Genomic DNA, 18,234 nt, shown 5'->3' with positions numbered 1-18,234 from the left:
CCCTGCATCTGCAGGCACTGCAACTAAGCTGACTGATCTGCTGATCCTGGGCTCCTACGGACTCTGAAAGGTTCAACAACACAGGTGGTGGTTCCCCACAGCTCTTGAGGCCTGCCCTGCACTCTCACCAAGTTTGAGGCCAGTATCCATTGTGGGAGTCACAGGAACCAAACCCCTGTGCACTGCGTCGACATGCCGTTGCAAAGGCTTGTTGGCTTCCTTCCAGCAAGATCTTCGGTTCCAAGTAGCCCCAACTTCAAGCATCTCCAGTGACCAGAATCTTTGTCCACACCACAATGCTTACAGCGTGGTCTGCATTTTTTGGTGAGCTGCTTAAGGTCCTCTTGCGACTCTAGAGCCTCCGGCCTGTGGGTCCTGTTGAGGGTCACCTTTGTTTCTTCTGGGCTACCCTGATTGATCCTGGCCTTCCCTGACTCCCCCGCTTTTGGTGAGTCCCTGGACCTTGCTGGTCCCGACATTGCACCTTCTTCAACATCCACATTGTTTGCAGCTGCCAAGGCTTATTGGTGCTCCCGACACACACCAACCCTTCAGCTCTGGACATCCGATGTGGGACAACTCATGCACAGCTCCTGGCCTTCCTCCGCATCGCCTGCTCCTTACAGCTGCAGAGTGAAGGTCACCGTCACCTCTCCTGCAACACCCGGCATTGGTGGGCATTCGTCTTCCAGGTCTCAGGGTCACTCGAGACTCTGTCCCTTCTGTTTGCAGTTACTTATCATCCTGAATCCACCTTCGGATTCCACAAGACACTTTCACCTTCTCCAGCAGCAGCACTTTCCTGAAGTCCTCCATTGGGTTTAACCAGTTAGTATCAGCCCCCACCCACGAGAAAGGACATACTCTTGACTTGGTCTGGACAACTCATTCCTCTGTGAATCTAGTGGACACTACCCCCTGCGGGTGGTCTGACCACTACTTTATTAATCTTCTACTTCCTTGAGTTAGACAAGACTCCGGACCGCCACCCTCCTGGAAGCTAGTAAGGAATTGGAATAAAATTAAGGGTCCCAGTTTAGAGAGTACCCTTCGTGGAAACCTAGCTAAGAGGCCAATAACAGTGGATATGGAAGAATGGACTGACTCCATCTGCAGCCAGCTAACATCTGCCATGAATAAATTAGCCCCAGCAAGGAGAATAAAAACAGGAAATAAGGGTAAGGGCGCGCCCTGGTTCACGGAGGAGCTCCGAGCTCTGAAATGCACGCTTCGCCACTATGAAAGACGATGACGAAAAGCCTATGAGCCACAGGCTCGCATAGAATAGAGGGAAAAACTCACCACCTACAAAAAAACTTTGCTTAGTAGGAAGGCCGAATACTACGAGAACAGGATCCTGATGGCAACCAACAAACAAAAAGAAACATTCAAAATCCTTAAGGAATTGAGCCAAAAACAGGTACCGGTTGCGCCGTCTAGACAGGGAACATGTAGTAAATTCCTATCCTTCTTTTCAGATAAAGTCCAAGATATCCTGGCTAACATTAAAAACTCCCCCTTTAAGTTTCCCCTCAACGTGGAGACACAGGAAAATAGGGCTGAGCTGATTTTCTCCTTTCAGCCCCTCGATCTTGAGACCTTGCGATGCATCGCAACAAAAATTAAATCAGGCTCACCTGCAGATCCGTGTCCACCGAGGATTTTTAATCTTGCTCTCCCAGCGATCGAGGAAGAAATCCTCGCCTTGATGAACCTCTCGCTGGAAACAGGGAAAGTTCCCACACAATTCAAAGAAGCTAGAGTCATTCCCCGTCTTAAAAAGACAGGAGCTGACGTCTCTAACATGAAGAATTTCAGACCCATATCTTAGCTTCCTTTCCTGGCAAAAATTATGGAACAACATGTCCTCCAAACTCTCTCCAGTTTCATGGAGATCCATCATCTGCTTGGAGATAGACAGGCTGGATTCAGGGCCCACCACAGTACGGAGCTGGTGATGTTATCTGTACTGGATTAAATTAGGATTAAAGCAGATAATAAAAAGCCATGTGTCCTAGTCCTCCTAGACCTGTCGGCAGCGTTCGACACGGTCAACCACTCACAACTTTTGGACAGAATAAAAGACATCGTCATTGGAGGGTCTATCCTCCAATGGATCAAGTCATTTCTGACAGACCGCACCCAAAAAATCCAGATGGGGGACTGGGTGTCAGAGGGGGGGTCGATCCCCTGCGGTGTTCCACAGGGGTCGGCACTATCCCCCCTCCTGTTTAACATTTACCTCAGACCCCTGATAAAGAAGCTTGCCTTGATGAATTGCCAGGTCTTCAACTATACGGCCGATACGCAAATTATTGTCCAAATAGATAGCAGCCCTCAAGCCCAAGCCCGCGTAAAAGATATTTTGAGATTTGTGGTCAGTTGGACGACCACTAACTCACTCAAGATTAACCCAGACAAAACAGAGGTGCTGGCTGTCACTAATGACAGCAATCCCTGGAACTCCCATTTCTGGCCAGACGAGCTGGGTGTCATCCCTGTACCAGCTTTGGTGGTAAAAAGTCTGGGAATCAAGATAGATGCCAAACTCTCCCTGACAAACCAAATCACCACCATTTTCGGAACCTGCGTGAGCCTACTCAGGCAGCTGAGGAGACTCTCTCACATCCTCTCCTTTTCAACAATGAGGACAGTAGTGGCCGCCTTAATCCTGGCCCGGCTCTATATCGGACTACCAGACTCATTGCTGCACAGACTCCAGGTGGAAATGAACGATGCGGCCTGGCTGATCTTCAAACTACCCAGGCATACTCGGGCCTCTCCCCTAATGCAACAATTGCATTGGTTACCCATCAAGCAGAGGGTCGAATTTAAAGGCCTCTGCATTACACATAAGGCCTTGTTTGGGCAAGCGCCCAAGTACATCAAGGAACGCCTGGAGAAATATACCCCCTGTCGCACACTAAGGTCCTCCACGGAAGACCTTCTAAAATGCCCACGATTTCACTATTCCTCTAAAGGTGGTCGAGCCTTCTCCACCCTTATGCCTCAACTCTGGAACAGGCTGCCAGGTCAGCTTTGTTCTGAAAGCTGCCTCCTGCCTTTCAGGAAGAAACTAAAGACCATCTTATTCACTGAAGCCTGGGCATAATCCCTCTTCTTGCGATGCAGCCCCTCCTGGAACTCCCGTAGATCTGCTCATAGGCTTAGAGACCTGCAGGTATTAAGCGCTCTATAAACTAAAATTAACATAACATAACTGCGGTTTCTGACACAAATTCACACCTGTGCACCTGGCTTCCCTGGTGTAGGTAACATGGGTACTAGGGTATCCATAGGTGGGGTGCCTTCTGAAACTTTTTACTTCCACAGGTTTTCTTCAAGGTCCACTGGGAATTGGGTACTTTTCGTTTAGAATTGCAACTGGGACTTACTCGTTGATTTGTACAGAGTATGTGGTCATGTTCCCACACTGCATATGATCTCCATGGGGTTCTTAGTCACTCACCTTGGGTGGTTCCTTGGGTCTCTGGCACCTCTATGTCCTCTGAACTTGTCTTGACATGAGTTGTGTTTCTTATACCACTTTCTTAGTATATGGTTTGCCCCCCCCCCCCCCACCCCCGGGGTCCACTGTGTATTCTGTGCTATTTACTTGATTTCTATGCAAGGTATTGTGTGCATTGTGTATGTCTCTGGGTAGGAGATATTTGTAGGTATTAGTGAGTGTTACATAATAAATACATATTTTTATAAATACATGGTGTGGTTCTTCTTCACTTAATCTATATGTATAAGATTGCATTCTGGTAAAGGAAGCTACTTTACACTACTTTTGAACTAAGCCTGGAGGCTGCTCTCCACAGCTACCACTTAGAGAGCTTTCTACGGTTGTCTAAGACCTCTTAAATCACCATAAGGGTTGTCTGGACTGGTGCAGGTTGCCCACTTACATTAGTGGATACCATATACCAGGCCAGCCTCTCACATTGGTGGCAGCGGTTGGGATTCAAGCCTGCATTGTTTTACCAGATAAATCTTTTTGTTGATTAATTGAAAAACCAACACTAATGCTAGGCACATTTAATACAATCTTAGAATAGTAAGTTCTACTGAATTTAGGGTTGGGTCAGCCAAATGTCAAGCACACCTGTTCTCCAGCCTCAGTGAGTTTAGTTCCCACTAGGTTAGGTAGGTGCAACATCACACCACACTTAGTATGTCTTGAAAAGGAGAAACCAGTGGTTTTCTGACAGTGAGCTACAGTGAACTTTTATTCCAAGAATTGAAAGCACTGTGCGCCTCTAGAGAGCTGAAGACAGGAAAAGCAGCCAGCACTCAACACATCCTAGTGATGTTAATGTTAGATGACCTACAGAAAGCAAGTGGGTCAGATGAACAGGAAAGAGTGGGTGGGCAGAGGACTGAGGATAGGTCAGTATGGGAACCCCTTTATGAACTTGAATCTAACACTGACCACCTGGAAAACTTAGATCTCTCAGAGGATACTAGAGATGGCCCAGAGTGTGCCCCCTTTCTCTCCTGGAAAGGTTCAGAGTAGACCAAGGAGGTTTAGATCCTCATCTAGAGAATCAAATGCTTCACTCATTAGGGACCTCCAAATCTAGTATGAGGGCAAACTCTTTGGATAGGGAATACCAAATGCTTGAACGTGAGAAAGCAAAGCTTAGTCTCAGGCAAGAGCAGTTGGCTCTTGGCAAAATGTCCCTAGAAGTCCAGGGAGCAAGGAAGAAATTGTGACTAGAGTCCCGTGGTGGCAGAAACTGTGTCCCTAGAGTTAGAGAAACTTCTTTTGACCATAGGAACCTGAACAAGGTAGTCTTTCCCTACCATATTGGGGTTGACATCCACAAATGGATAACTGCCTTGGAAAGGGCCTGTCAATTTCAAAGGGTTCCCTAGGAGCAGTGGCCAGCTATCTTGTGGCTCTCCTTTGGTGACAAAGTTAAAGATATGCTGCTCACTGTTCGAGAAAAGGATGTTGATAATATCCCAGTACAGAAGAGTGCTCTCATAGATAGGTTTGGCTTAACCACTGAACAATATAGGATTACGTTCAGGAACACCCAGAAAGCACAAACCCTGGACTGGGTAGATTTTGTGGGTAGTGCCATTAAGGCTCTAGAAGGCTGGCTACATGGAAGCAAAGTGCATGACTTCCACGGATTGTACAATTTGATTATGAGGGAGCAGATCCTTAATAATTGTCAGAACCAGCTTTTGCACCACCTACTGGTGGACTCTGATCTGACCTCTCCCCAAGAATTGGGAAAGAAGGCAGACAAATGGGTTCGCACCAGAGTGAAGCAGAAAAAAACAGGGTAATGGTGGTGACCAGAAGAAGCAAGATTCCTCTAAATCCCAGGATAAGGGTGGGGACAAGGGCAAAGATAAGAATGACTCTTCCCAAGGGCCTACCAAAAACATGCAACCTGGGGGGCAGTCACAAACATCCAAGAAAGGCAAGAAGAAACCTTGGTGCTATGTCTGTAAGGTAAAGACCCATTGGACAAAGAATGCTGATTGGCCATAAGCCAAGGAGACTACTCCTACTACCACTGGCCCAAAGGCAACTTCTCCGCCTAGAACAAGTACAAGGGATTAGTGGGGTTAACCTTAGGTTCTGAGATGGGTTCTGACTTAGTCAGAACTCCAGCTCAGGCTGTTTTAGTCTGTGATGGTGGCATATATATTGCCAGCTTACTGGTAAGCCCACTAACTTGGGCATGTACAGTCAGCATCCTTTAAGAAATGGAAAAGAGACAATGGTTTACAGGGACTGAGGGGCCAGGGTCACTATGGTGACAGAGAAACTTGTGTCTCCTGACCAGACCATACTAGGACAAGTGTACCAAGTGACCAATGCTAGCAATGTCAGGACTGACCATTCCTTGGCAGTTGTGAATCTCAGGTTGGGAGGGGTAACTGGACCTAAGAATGTTGCGTTATCTTCAGACCTACCTGTACATTGTTTGTTGGGCAATGATTTGCAAACTTCAGTCTGGGCTGAAGTAGAGTTCAGGACTCATGCAGAACTGTTAGACATATCTGCAAGTGTGTTTGCTGACACAAGGGCTCAGGCTAAACAGGCCCTTGATCCTGGAACAATGGATGAGGTGCCTTCCAAGAGAAAGAACAGGAAGGGTAAGGCTTTACCCTCCTCACAGACTCAGAGTGAAGATCAGTCTCCTGGGGGAGATGATCTTAGCCCCTGTGAAGGCACTGCCCCAGAGGAACTTGGGCCTGATCAGACTGAGTTCTTGGGTGCAGGGGGCCCTTCCAGGGTGGACTTTAGTCTGGAACAGATATCCTGTCCCTCTCTTGAACCGCCTCAGACAGCAAGCTGCTGCTGAGGCAACATGGAATATCAGAGGGTCCCATAGGATCTACCAGGATGAAGGACTTCTTTACTCAGAGGGTAGATATCCCAAGCCTTGTGTCACCAGGAGGTTGGTATTACCACAGACGTTTAGAGGTTTCCTACTCACCCTCACACATGATATTCCTCTGGCAGGACACTTAGGGCAAAGTAAGACTTGTCCCTCACTTTTACTGGCCCCATATGTCTGAGGACTTAAGGAGTTTTGACCCTCCTGTGCTACTTGCCAAGCCAGTGGTAAGTCAGGTGGCATCACAAAGACCTCCTTACTTGCACTTCCAGTGGTTGGGGTTCCCCTTGAAATGGTAGGAATTGACATAATTGGCCCCATGAACCATTCAGCAGCATCTGGGCACAGTTATATCCTAGTGGTGGACCATGCCACTAGTAGCCCAGAGGCTATTCCCTTAGAACCAATACAGATCCTGTAGTGGCAAGGGCCCTCTTGGGAATTTTTTCCAGAGTGGGCTTCCCTAAGGAAGTCTTGACTGACAGAGGTACAAACTTCATGTCAAGTTACATAACTACTATGTGGAAGGAGTGTAGAGTGAATTATAAATTCACCACACCTTATCATCCTCAATGTAATGGGCTTGTTGAAAAGTTCAACAAGACCCTAAAGGGTATGATCATGGGTCGCCCAGAAAAGCCTAGGCGAAAATGGGATGTCCTACTACCCTGCCTTCCTCAGAAGGGGGTTGGCTACAGCCCTTTTGAACTTCTGTTTGGACATCCAGTTAGGGGTCTATTGTGTCTAGTGAAGGAGGGATGGGAGTTACCTCTCAAACCTCCTGAAAAGTACATAATGGGCTATGTACTTGGCCTGCTTTCTCGCATGGCTGAGTATATGTTCACCAGCCAGGTCAGAAGGTGTTGGTGTTGGAGCCTGTGGCCCCAGCAGCTCTCCAAGACAAATGAAGTGGAACACACACTATACTTGAGCAAAAGGGTAAGGTCACCTACTTGGTGGACCTAGGTACTCCAAGAAGCCCCCCACAGGGTACTTCATGTGACAGGCTGAAACCTTTTGCTGACAGGGCTGACATGGGCTTGCTCATGGCAACTGATGAGGGACAGGAGGAAGAGAGTGACCCTCTCCCTGATCTCCTCTCACTGAACCCTGATGATGGATCAGCAGATGGCGTGGCCTTGGAATGCATCCTCACTGATCAACAGCAGATTGATTGCAGAGAAGTCCTCAATCAGTTCAGGCATATGTTTTCCCTGATACCCAGTCAAACCACCTGGTGTACACATGAAGTGGACACAGGTGATAGTTCACCTGTTAAGAACAAGCTCCCAATCTGCAAAGTCCTGACTACTCTGAAACTTTAATTGTCCAGACAGATGCATCTGAATTGGGGTAGGGGCTGTGTTATCACAATTGAATGCAGAGGGCCAGGATCAACCAGTAGCTTTTATCAACAGAAAGTTGACCCCCAGAAAGAAACATTGGCTAGCTATTGAGAGGGAGGCCTTTGCTGTGGTCTGGGCCCTGAAGAAGTTGAGGCCATATTTGTTTGGCACGCTCTTCATTGTTCAAACAGACCATAAGCCCCTCTTATGGCTTATACAGATGAAGGATGAAAAGCCCAAACTTTTGAGGTGGTCCATTTCCCTACTGGGGATGGACTATGCAGTGGAACATAGACCTAGGAGTAGCCATGGCAAGCAGATGGACTCTTCAGAAATTTCCACTTAGAAAATGAAGACTCAACTGGGCAAGGTTAGTCTCGTCTCCTTACGTTGGGGGGTTAAGTAGGAAAGTAGAATCTGCTTTTATGGTTACCCCCACTTTTTGCCTGGTGCTAAGCAGTTTTTGACTAGTCTGACTAGGATCCTGCTAATCAGGACACCAGTCTATGTGCTTTCTCCTTTAAATTGTTGTGGTCAGTGCTTAGGTACATCCCAGATTGGATACTGGGGTACCCTTATCAGTCCCAAGTATATGATACTAAGGTACCCAGGGCATAGGTACCCCAGAGGTCTCCCATGGGCTGTAGCATGTATTATGACACCCATGAGAGACCATTTAAAATGGAACTATAGGCCAGTCTTTGCATCCTGTGTACATTGGTGCATGCACCACTTACTGAAGATATAGGTTTATTATATCTTGGGTCACTGCACTAAAAACAACCTATAGGCCACCCCTATAGCAGGCATTATTAATCCTGAATGTAGGGTGCTCGGTTCTTAGCGTGAGGGTGTCCCTGAATGAGCAAGACACCCCTAGAGTCCATTCTCCCGGGTTGTCAGTGAATCAGCCATATACCATAGAGAGGGGCACCGCTCATCACACAATGACCATCTCGATATTGGCTGCAACAAATCCTATCATGTTTGGTATCAAACATGTTGGAATCATACCTCCCCCACCATAAACGGTGGGGGAGGTATGATTCCAAGCACTGGAACGGGCCTCCGTTAGGCTCTCAGTGCTCCCGGTACCAGTCCGCAAGATCCGGACAGCACAACATGGCTGCTGCTGACCAGAGACACGATTCTGCCCCCCTGCTGCTGAGCCAAGTTTGAGCAGGGGAGGCCGGACAATAGGTATCTTGTAGGTGTGACCACCTACCAGGCAGGATTTGGTGTATGGTGGGTGTGCTTGGCAGAGCCACTCAGTCTGCATGAGGGATCCATTTGGTGCCTCCTGGCATAGTCTAGTTCAAAATAGCTCTGGGAGCCTTTGGCTCTCGCTTTGGTGCAAAACTGGACACAGGACAACCTCCCCCTTGTCCAAATCCTCCCCTGGGAGGGTCCCCTGAATCGTCCCAACCCTTTCTTTTTTTTATGTTTGAAAAGCTTTATTGAAGAATTTAACAAATAAAGATATTAGCGTACATAGGAAACATACATGAATCTAGTATAAAACATTAACAATACTAATATCAATGTTAAAAAGACAAAAAGCATTTTATGAGGATTTTAAAAATAAAGGGAGGAAGAGAAGGAGAGAGATAGGAAGGGAAAGGAGGGGGAGGGATAAAGAAATAGCATTACAAACCATAAACTATAAAATAATTACGGCATGCAAGCAAATTATATAAATGATAGATACAAAATGATCAGCATAAAAAAGAAATATAACAGGATAAACCTATAAGAAATAACAAGAAGGGGAGAGTTGAAGTCGTTCAAGGGGGTTTAAAATTTTCTGAATTGATATGCATAGATTTCTTCAAAGCCAATCGATCGAGATATGTGGTGAGGGATAACCAAAAAAGATCAACATTACGTATAGGTTTGCAAGCGGAGGCAAAGGAAACATCAAGTCTGTGAAAATGACATAAAGAGTTCCACCAGCCTTGTAAGGAGATGTTTGCGAGAGATTTCCAGTTAGATGAGATGTGCTGGAAAGCAAGAGCAAGCGTGAGATCGAAAAGACCATGTGAGTGTACGGGTAAATCTAAAGAATCAGAAAGACTACCCAAAAAGAGAGAAGTGATTGAGAAAGGAGTAGAAAGAGTGAAGATGCGAGAAAGGCATATCCAGACTTTCCCCCAAAAAGTAGAAATGACAGGACACAAAAAGAACATATGTAGAAGGTCAGCATTAGGAGTACCACAAGTCCAGCATTAGAGTCAGAAGAGGGTAAGAAGCGAGACAAGGAAAGAGGAGAGAGATAAAGTCTATGATACAGATAAAATAAGAATTGAGTAAGAGAAGCAGAGCGAGAAATTTTTAAAGATCTGAACCAAAGTTTATCCCAAAGAGCAACAGACCAAGTACAAACAAAATCGGCTTCCCAGGAAAGCTCCACTTTAGTTTTGGTACGGTCCGGATTAGGAGAAGCGAAAAATGTATAGATAAGAGATGCTTTAGGGAGGGTAGTGAGAATTCTAAGAAGAGGAGATGGAGGTATTAATGGGGATGAAGAAGGGAGAGAATAATAGTGGTCAAGAATTATTGCCATGAGAGTAGTAAATTTCAGCAAAAAGGACAGAGGACAATGAAATAAAAGTTGAAATTGGGGAAAGGAGCAAGGTAATGCACCATCAAAGAATTGGTTAACCCATATTACGCCCCTCACTCTCCAAGATTTCAGAAAGATGGGTCTATTATTTAAAAGGATAAGTGAATTATACCAAATGGGGGTATTCAAAAATGAGCTACGTGTAATGATAGTAGGAAGAACCAAAGATCTTAAAAGAGAAGAAGTGTGTTTGAATAAGGGAAATAGGGAATAGGGATTCCTGGCAGAGAAGCGTACCACTTCGGCGAAGGAAAAGGGCAATAGTACTGATTGCTCAATGAGGAGCCAAAGAGGAGTAAAAGGGGAAGGACTTGATGAGATCCATCTCGAGACTTGTCGTAAAGAAAAGGACCTATGGTAGAGACGGAAATCCGGAAAGTTAACTCCACCATTAGATTTGGGTTTATGAAGAGTTGCAAGAGAGATTCAGGATTTTTTATTTTTCCAAAGAAATTGCGAAAGGAGAGAGTCGATACGTTTAAAGTATAGTGCAGGAATATGAACAGGTAACATGGAGAGGGTATAAATTAGAATAGGGGCTATCATCATTTTAATTGAGTCCAATCGACCCCACCAGGAGAGAAAAAGGGGATTCCAGGCTGAGAACAATTGTTCAATTCTAGAGAAAACTGCGGACATATTTAATTTAACTGAAGAGGAAATAGAGTTAGAGAACCAAATACCTAGATATTTAATCTTTGAGCTATTCCAAGCAAAACCGGTAGAGGAGAAAAGATGAGGAAGACAGGTTGTGGTGAGAGGAAGGATTTCAGTCTTATCTGAGTTAATCTTATATCCTGATACCAAAGAGAAGGAATTGAATTCAGATAATAAGGGGGAACAGATGTTTCTGGGTCAGAAATAAACAATAGAATATCGTCTGCATAGGCAGAAAGCTTCAATTGATTGTTACCATAAGGAAAACCAGAAATAGGGTATTATTACGAATGGAAGATAAAAATGGTTCAAGAGCCAGGACAAAAAGAAGTGGGGATAGAGGACAACCTTGACGAATGCCCCGCCGAAGAGTAAAAGGTGAAGAGAGCTGACCATTTACAAGCACCGAGGCCTTGGGAGCAGAGTATAACAGAGAGATAAGGGATATGAATTTGGGACCTAAGCCATGCCAATGTAATGAAGCAAACAAAAAAGACCAATCAACCCTGTCAAAAGCCTTTTCCGCATCAACAGAAATAGCGGCAAGAGGGGTTGAAAGTGAGGAAGCTTTATTTAGGACATAAAGAAATAAGCGAGAATTATCAGATGTAAGTCTACCTTTAACAAAGCCACATTGTTCTTTGCCAACGAAATGAGGCATAAAGGGATCTAAGCGCATCGCAAGTAATTTGGCAAAGATTTTATAATCCACATTAACTAAAGAGATCGGACGGTAATTTTTACATAGCTGATTGTCACGCCCCTCTTTTGGGATAAGACAAATAGTAGCATCCTGAAAAGTACCTTCCTCCTCACCAGATGAATAAAATGATTGAAAAAGGGTCAAAAGTTTGGGCAATAAAAGATCAGAAAAGTGCAAATAAAATTCAACAGGAAAACCATCAGGACTGGGCATTTTACCTTTGGTAAGAGAGGTCAAAGCTATAGAAAGTTCATGTAATGAGAGGTCAAGTTCAAGATCCGCAAAGTTAAGATGAGAGTTGGGAGGTTTAGGAAGTTTCTCAAAATAATTCTGAATAAGAGAAGGAGTAGGGGGGGCATTCTGGGGTGTAGAGTTGTTGATAATATAATTGAAATTGGTCTTGTATTTCCTTAACTTTATGGAGAAGAACATTGTCAGAAGAGTAGATAGATTCGATAAGAGTACGTTCTTTACGAGATTTAAGATAATTAGCTAAGAGTTTTCCTGACTTATTGCGGCCTCCATAATAACGAGCACTACTACGAAGAAGAATCGAAGATGCATTGTCAGTAGTTAATTTATTGAATTCCAATTTTGCACGTAAGAGATCTGGTGACATAAATTTATCTGAAGAGGTATAAAACTTGTGTTCCAAAGATTTGATATGTGCCAGGGAGGTTTGCCATTTTTGAAGATATTGCTTTTTTTTTCCTAGAGACAAAATCAATAATGAATCCTCTTGCAGTGGCCTTGAAGGAGTCCCAAAAAATATGAGGAGGGGAACTAGGGTCACAGTTAAATAGAAAGAATTCCGTAACAAAAGAACAAAAAGAGGAAGAGAAATTGGGATCGGCAAGAAGTGCGCTATTAGAGCGCCAATGGGAGGGCTTGGGACGTGGTGGAAGCAGATCAAGATCTGTTACAATAGAGGCATGGTCCGAAATAACAATGGGTTCAATAGAAGAAGACAATAAGTTTTGAGATAAAGGTTGAGAAAGAAAGATATAGTCGAGACGAGAAAAAGATGAGTGAGGAGGAGAGAAAAAAGAGTAGTCCAAAGTGTCAGGGTGTGAAAGTCGCCAAGAATCAATGAAATGTGATTGCAAGATAGTGTCAAGAAATTGTTTGTGAGATTTGTGTGGTATGAAGCAAACTGCAGATTTATGATCAAGAATGGATCAACAATCTGGTTACAATCTCCACCTAAAATAAACGATTCATCCTTATGTTGAATACATTTTCTTGTGATTAAAGGCCAAAAAGAACAATCCGGTTGCATAGGGCCATAAACGTTAAAAACAGTTAAAGGAATAGAGTTAAGGAGCAATTTAGCTAATATCCATCGTCCATCGGTGTCCTTTTCTTGTGACGAAACAGTGCACTTTAGGTTTTTGTGACATAGGATGGCAACTCCATTCTTTTTGTTGTTGGAAGGTGAAAATAAGACTGTACCTACCCAATTCTTTTTTAATTTAAGAGATTCAATTTCAGTGAGGTGGGTTTCTTGCAAAAGAACTATATCCGGGTTGTAAGAGGCTAAATGGGAAAGAACTCTCTGCCACTTAATGGGATTAATAAAACCTTTTACATTCCAAGAAACAACTTTGAATTTACAAATAACATAAAATCAAGAGAGACAGAAAATATCAAAAAACATGCGTGGACTAAAAAGCCGAAAAATTAGAGAAATAAAAGGAGGATAGAAAAATAGGACAGAGTAGAAAAGTAGGGAGGAAATATAAATGAAGGAAATATTTACTTGGTCAGCAAGTAAAATGGAAAGAAAAGGAAGAAAGGGAGAGGAAAAAAGGGAGAAATGACAAGAAGAGACAGTACATATCCAGAAAGGATGACTGAGACTAACATACCTGAGGGGGACACGAAATAGGACAACGGGGAAGTGGCGACACTCAAAGAGACGGGTCTCCCCAAACGGGAGTCCAAACCGGGCCGCACCAAGATGGAAGACGTAAATGAAGAGCCAAATACGGAAGAAATCAATCCATCTAAATAAATAAATATTTGAGGTAATAGAAATACACCAAGAGGTACAGAAGGTTAAATACTAAAGAACGACAAGCAAGTGAAAGACATGAGGGTATCAGAGAGTAGAGATGTCTAAAAAGATCGGAAGACAAAACAGGAAGTATACATTACTAATAAACAGAGGAAGGAGCTGTATTGTAGTTAGATAAAATTGGTGGAAGGAGCGAACCTACAATCTAAAATCTAACATATGGAAACAGAGGCAAAAACATAATTAGAAAACCTGTAAGGGAAGAAAAAGTTAAACACGATCAGAGAACCTGTAAAAGAAGAAAAAGTTAAACAGTCAGCCACAGGAAGAGGATGAAGTTTCCATAACACTATTAGAATGAATATGAATGAAGTTTTTAAGTTCAGCAGGATCTTGAAAAGTCCATGTTTGATTTTGGTAAGTAACCTTGAAAATACATGGATGAAATAAACCATATCTAGCACCAAGAGATCGTAGAGGAGCACGTAGAGACAAAAATTCCTTCCGTCGTGATGCAGTTGCATTCAAAACATCCTGAGAGAGGAACACTCTCTGACCCAACCAGGAAACATGACGTTTAGATCTAGCTGCAGAGAGGACAGAAAGAAGATCCGTGAATTTCAAAAAAAGAATAATGACTCCCCGTGGTTTGGTTGATGTAGATGAACGAGCGCCAAGTCTATGAGCTCTCTGAATACTGAGAGAAGTGGTAGCCGGCATATCCAGAAGCTTCAGAAGAAAGGAGGAGAAAAACAGTACAGGGTCATCCCCTTCCAGAGACACCAGCAAACCATAAATGCGAAGGTTATTCCTCCTATTTCTATTTTCCAATTCCTCAGTATGTTGTTGAAGAGCCAAAACTGACTTTTCCAAGGAGGAGATGCGCTGAGAAGTAGATTGAAGCTCCGAAACCTGCGGCTCCACAGATGTCACTCTGTTATCCATGGATGACCATTTTTCCTCAAGAAACTGCATTTTATTGTTGGTTTCCTCTACAAACGGGTGCAAAGCACGAATTTCCTCTAAAAACAATTCTATGGAGATAGGAGATGGCGGTTTGTCTGGGGATGAAGAGTCATGCTTCAGACGCTTAGTAGATGTGGATGGAGGAGAAGACTTATTCAAAATCAGCTGCGTTAAGGGAGAAGAGCGAGGTAGAGCAACTCCCGCCATTTGGGCTGCGTTGGAAGAAGAACCTGTTGCTAAGGAAAGTAAAGATGATGCCGCAGGAGGGCTCTTCGAGGGAACAAAGAAACATTTTGGATTGCGTAGTTTGCCCATAGAAATCTAATTCCTTGCAACAGTGGAATAAGTGAGGAAACTGTATGATGAAGGAGCAGAGGCTGTAAGGGAATCCACTCAGAGGTAATAACAATGTCCATTGAAGAGCAAGCAGAGGAATGGCTTGAAAGATAACTTGAGGACAGCCAATGCAATGACTGCGTTAAAGGAAAGAAAGGGCAAAACCTTATTGTGAAGAAGACTGAAGACAGGAAAAATGCCCCAAACCTGAACAGTAATAGACATCCATGAGAGGGCAGTCGATTGAATAGAAGAACGAAAGCATTCAACAAAAATAAGTCCTCAAGGTTGGCGCCAAATACTGTCTTAATGCATATCCAAACCAAAGGTGTGGCAAAATGCTGCAGTAGGAAAAATACACACATTATGACAGCAACAGTGTGAAATCTACTTCATTTCTGTGATGCAAAAAAATAAAATGGCAAGGCATTAATGAGGGCAGTCCAGTATCCAGTTTAGCAGAAAAAACGGTCTCCGGGGCTTGAAGAACATCAAGGAGGCCAATTTTAGACAAAAGAAGAAAAAAAATATAAAGCCATTAACGAGCGCGAGCGTCGCGCATTAGTCAAGATGGCGGGCGCTCTGAGGAGAAGACGAGCGCGGTGTAAAAAGAGTCATTTTGGCAGCATAAGTGAAATTAACAGCGCTCACCTGAAGCATGCTGTGCTCCGACACATGAAACAGGCCTCAAATAGTCCCGAAATACACAAAAACCGGGACCGGCAGGCAGGGATTAGACCCGGTGCGTTGGAGGTCCCGAATCAGGCGGCCATCTTCGTCGGCGTCGTAACCACGCCCCCCCCCAACCCTTCCTTTAGGGTACTTAAGGGCTTACCTGAGTGTAGGTTCCTAGATTTGTCGTGGGACAAGATTCAATTCAGACACCATTTCAACTTCTGCCGTCGGGGCACTCTGGACTTTGCTGGACTTTGTTTGGGCTTGACTTCATCCCCTTTCCAGACTGCTGCATCGTCTGTGCCTGTTCACCATACAGGAACCTGGCAAGTCCTGTGGGCATCCAAGACACCTGAAAAAGTCTCCCTTTAAGTGAAGGATTCACTTCCCTGCATCTGCAGGCACTGCAACTAAGCTGACTGGTCTGCTGATCTTGAGCTCCTACAGACTCCGAAAGGTTCAACAACACAGGTTGTGGTTCTCCACAGCTCTCGAGGCCTGCCCTGCCCTTTCACCAAGTTTGAGGCCAGTATCCCTTGTGGTAGCAACTTCAACCGAACTCCTGTGCACCGCATTGACTTGTCATTACAAAGGCTTGTTGGCTTCCTTCCAGCAAGATCTTTGGGCTTCAAGTAACCCCAACCTCAAGCATCTCCATTGACCAGAATCTTTATCCACACCACATTGCTTGCACCGTGGTCTGCATATTTTGGTGAGCTGCTAGAGGTCCTCTTGCGACTCCAGTGCCTCCGGCCTGTGGGTCCTGTTGGGGGTCACCTTTGTTTCTTATGGGGTCCCCTGATTGCTGGGGCCTGCCCTGACTCCCCTGCTTGTGGTGAGTCCCCTGGCCCTTGCTGGTCCCAGCATTGCATCTTCTTTGACATCCAAGTTGTTTGCAGCTGCCAAGGCTTGTTGGCGCTGCCGATGGACAACGACCCCTCAGCTCTCGACAACCGACGTGGGACAGCTTGTGCATGGCTCCTGGTCTTCCTAAGCATCACCTGGTCCTCACAGCTACAGAGTCAAAGTCTCCATCAACTCTCCTGCAACGCCCGACATCGGTGGGCATTCGTCTTCCAGGTCTCTGGGACACTCCTGAGTGACACAGACTCTGTCCCCTCTGCTTGCAGGTACTTCTCACCTTGAATCCACCTTCAGATTCCACCGGATACTTTCTCCTTCTCCAGCAGCAGCACTTTCCTGAAGCCCTCTATTGGGTTCGACAGCGGTCTCTGACACAACTTCACACATATGCACCCGGCTTCCCTGGTGTAGGTAACGTGCGTACTAGGGTATCAACAGATGAGGTGGCTCTCCAACCTTCTGTCTTGCACAGGGTTTCTTTAGGGTCCACTGGTAAGGGTCCTTTTTCTTTAAAATTGCAATCGCAACTTACACGTTGATTTGTACTGGGAATGCAGTCATGTACCCACACTGCACACAATCGCCGTGGAGTTCTTAGTCACTCACCTTGGGTTGTTTCTTGAGTCCCTGACACTTCTACGTCCTCTGGATATTGTCTTGACACGAGTCGTGGTTCTTATACCAATGTCTTACTATATGGTTTGGTCCCCCCTGGGGTCCACTGTGTATTCTGTGCTATTTACTTGATTTCTATGCAAAGGATTGTGTTCATTATGTATATCTCTGGGCAGGAGATATTTTTACGTATTAGTGAAAGTTAGACAATAAATACATATTTTTATAATTAATTTTTGTGGTTCTTTTTCACTTAATCTATACATATAAGATTGCATTCTGGTAAAACAAGCTGCTTTATACTCCTTCTGGACTAAGGCCGAAGGCTGCTCTCCACTTAGAGAGCGTTCTAAGGTTGTCTAAGGCCTCTTAAATCACCATAAGAGTTGTCTGGACTAGTACAGGGTACCCACTTACATTAGTGGACATCATATACAAGGTCAGCCTCTCAAAGTCATTATGGCAATACACAATGCTAATGGAAAGCGGATTTCAGATTTCCTGAAGGCTGCTGAGATATTGTGAGCTACCAAGAGACGTATTCCTCCCTTACAGCCTTCCCTAACCCCAGTAACCAGTAACCATGCATCATCCTATATTACATTAGATCAGAGGTCTTCAATCTGTGGGGCGTGCCCACCTGGGGAGGCGTGGATAGGTTCCTGGAGGGTGCGCAAATGCCTCTGCAAGTAAATGTAAAATAAGATGGCCTGGAAGTGCGCCCATGTATATTTGCTGCATTTTGAGGCTGTCTTCATTTACTTGGAAGCCCTTGAAGTGAGATCAGAGTGCTGTGGGGTAGGAGGTCAGTGAGTGTGCTGCTGTGGGTTTGGCTGGGCAGTGTCTGGAGTCTTATCTTCGGCATGCCCGAGTTTTTCACAGGTCTTTAAAGAACATTTGCATATTTACATACCTTTCTAAACTTGTCACCGAGGCTTAGTTTTTTTTCTGGTTCCAGTACCCCTTGGGCTCCCATTCTGCCTATTCCTTACATTTGTAATTTACATTTACTAGTGTGAGAATGCATTTCATGAAAAGCAATATAAAGTGGGATTGCCAAA

General features: G+C 44.7%; 1 protein-coding gene across 1 annotated transcript in view; it reads right to left on the bottom strand.

Annotated features, from left to right (window-relative positions):
• LOC146831489 (uncharacterized) overlaps positions 1–18,234 on the bottom strand; it is a 76,341-nt gene that overhangs the window by 26,146 nt on the left and 31,961 nt on the right. The window lies entirely within an intron of this gene.

Source organism: Triturus cristatus, chromosome 5_1 (genome assembly GCF_964204655.1).
Source record: "Triturus cristatus chromosome 5_1, aTriCri1.1, whole genome shotgun sequence".
Taxonomy (NCBI): Eukaryota; Metazoa; Chordata; class Amphibia; order Caudata; family Salamandridae; genus Triturus; species Triturus cristatus.
Note: the sequence above shows the minus strand (reverse complement) of the source record. Positions and strands in the feature narration are given on the sequence as shown.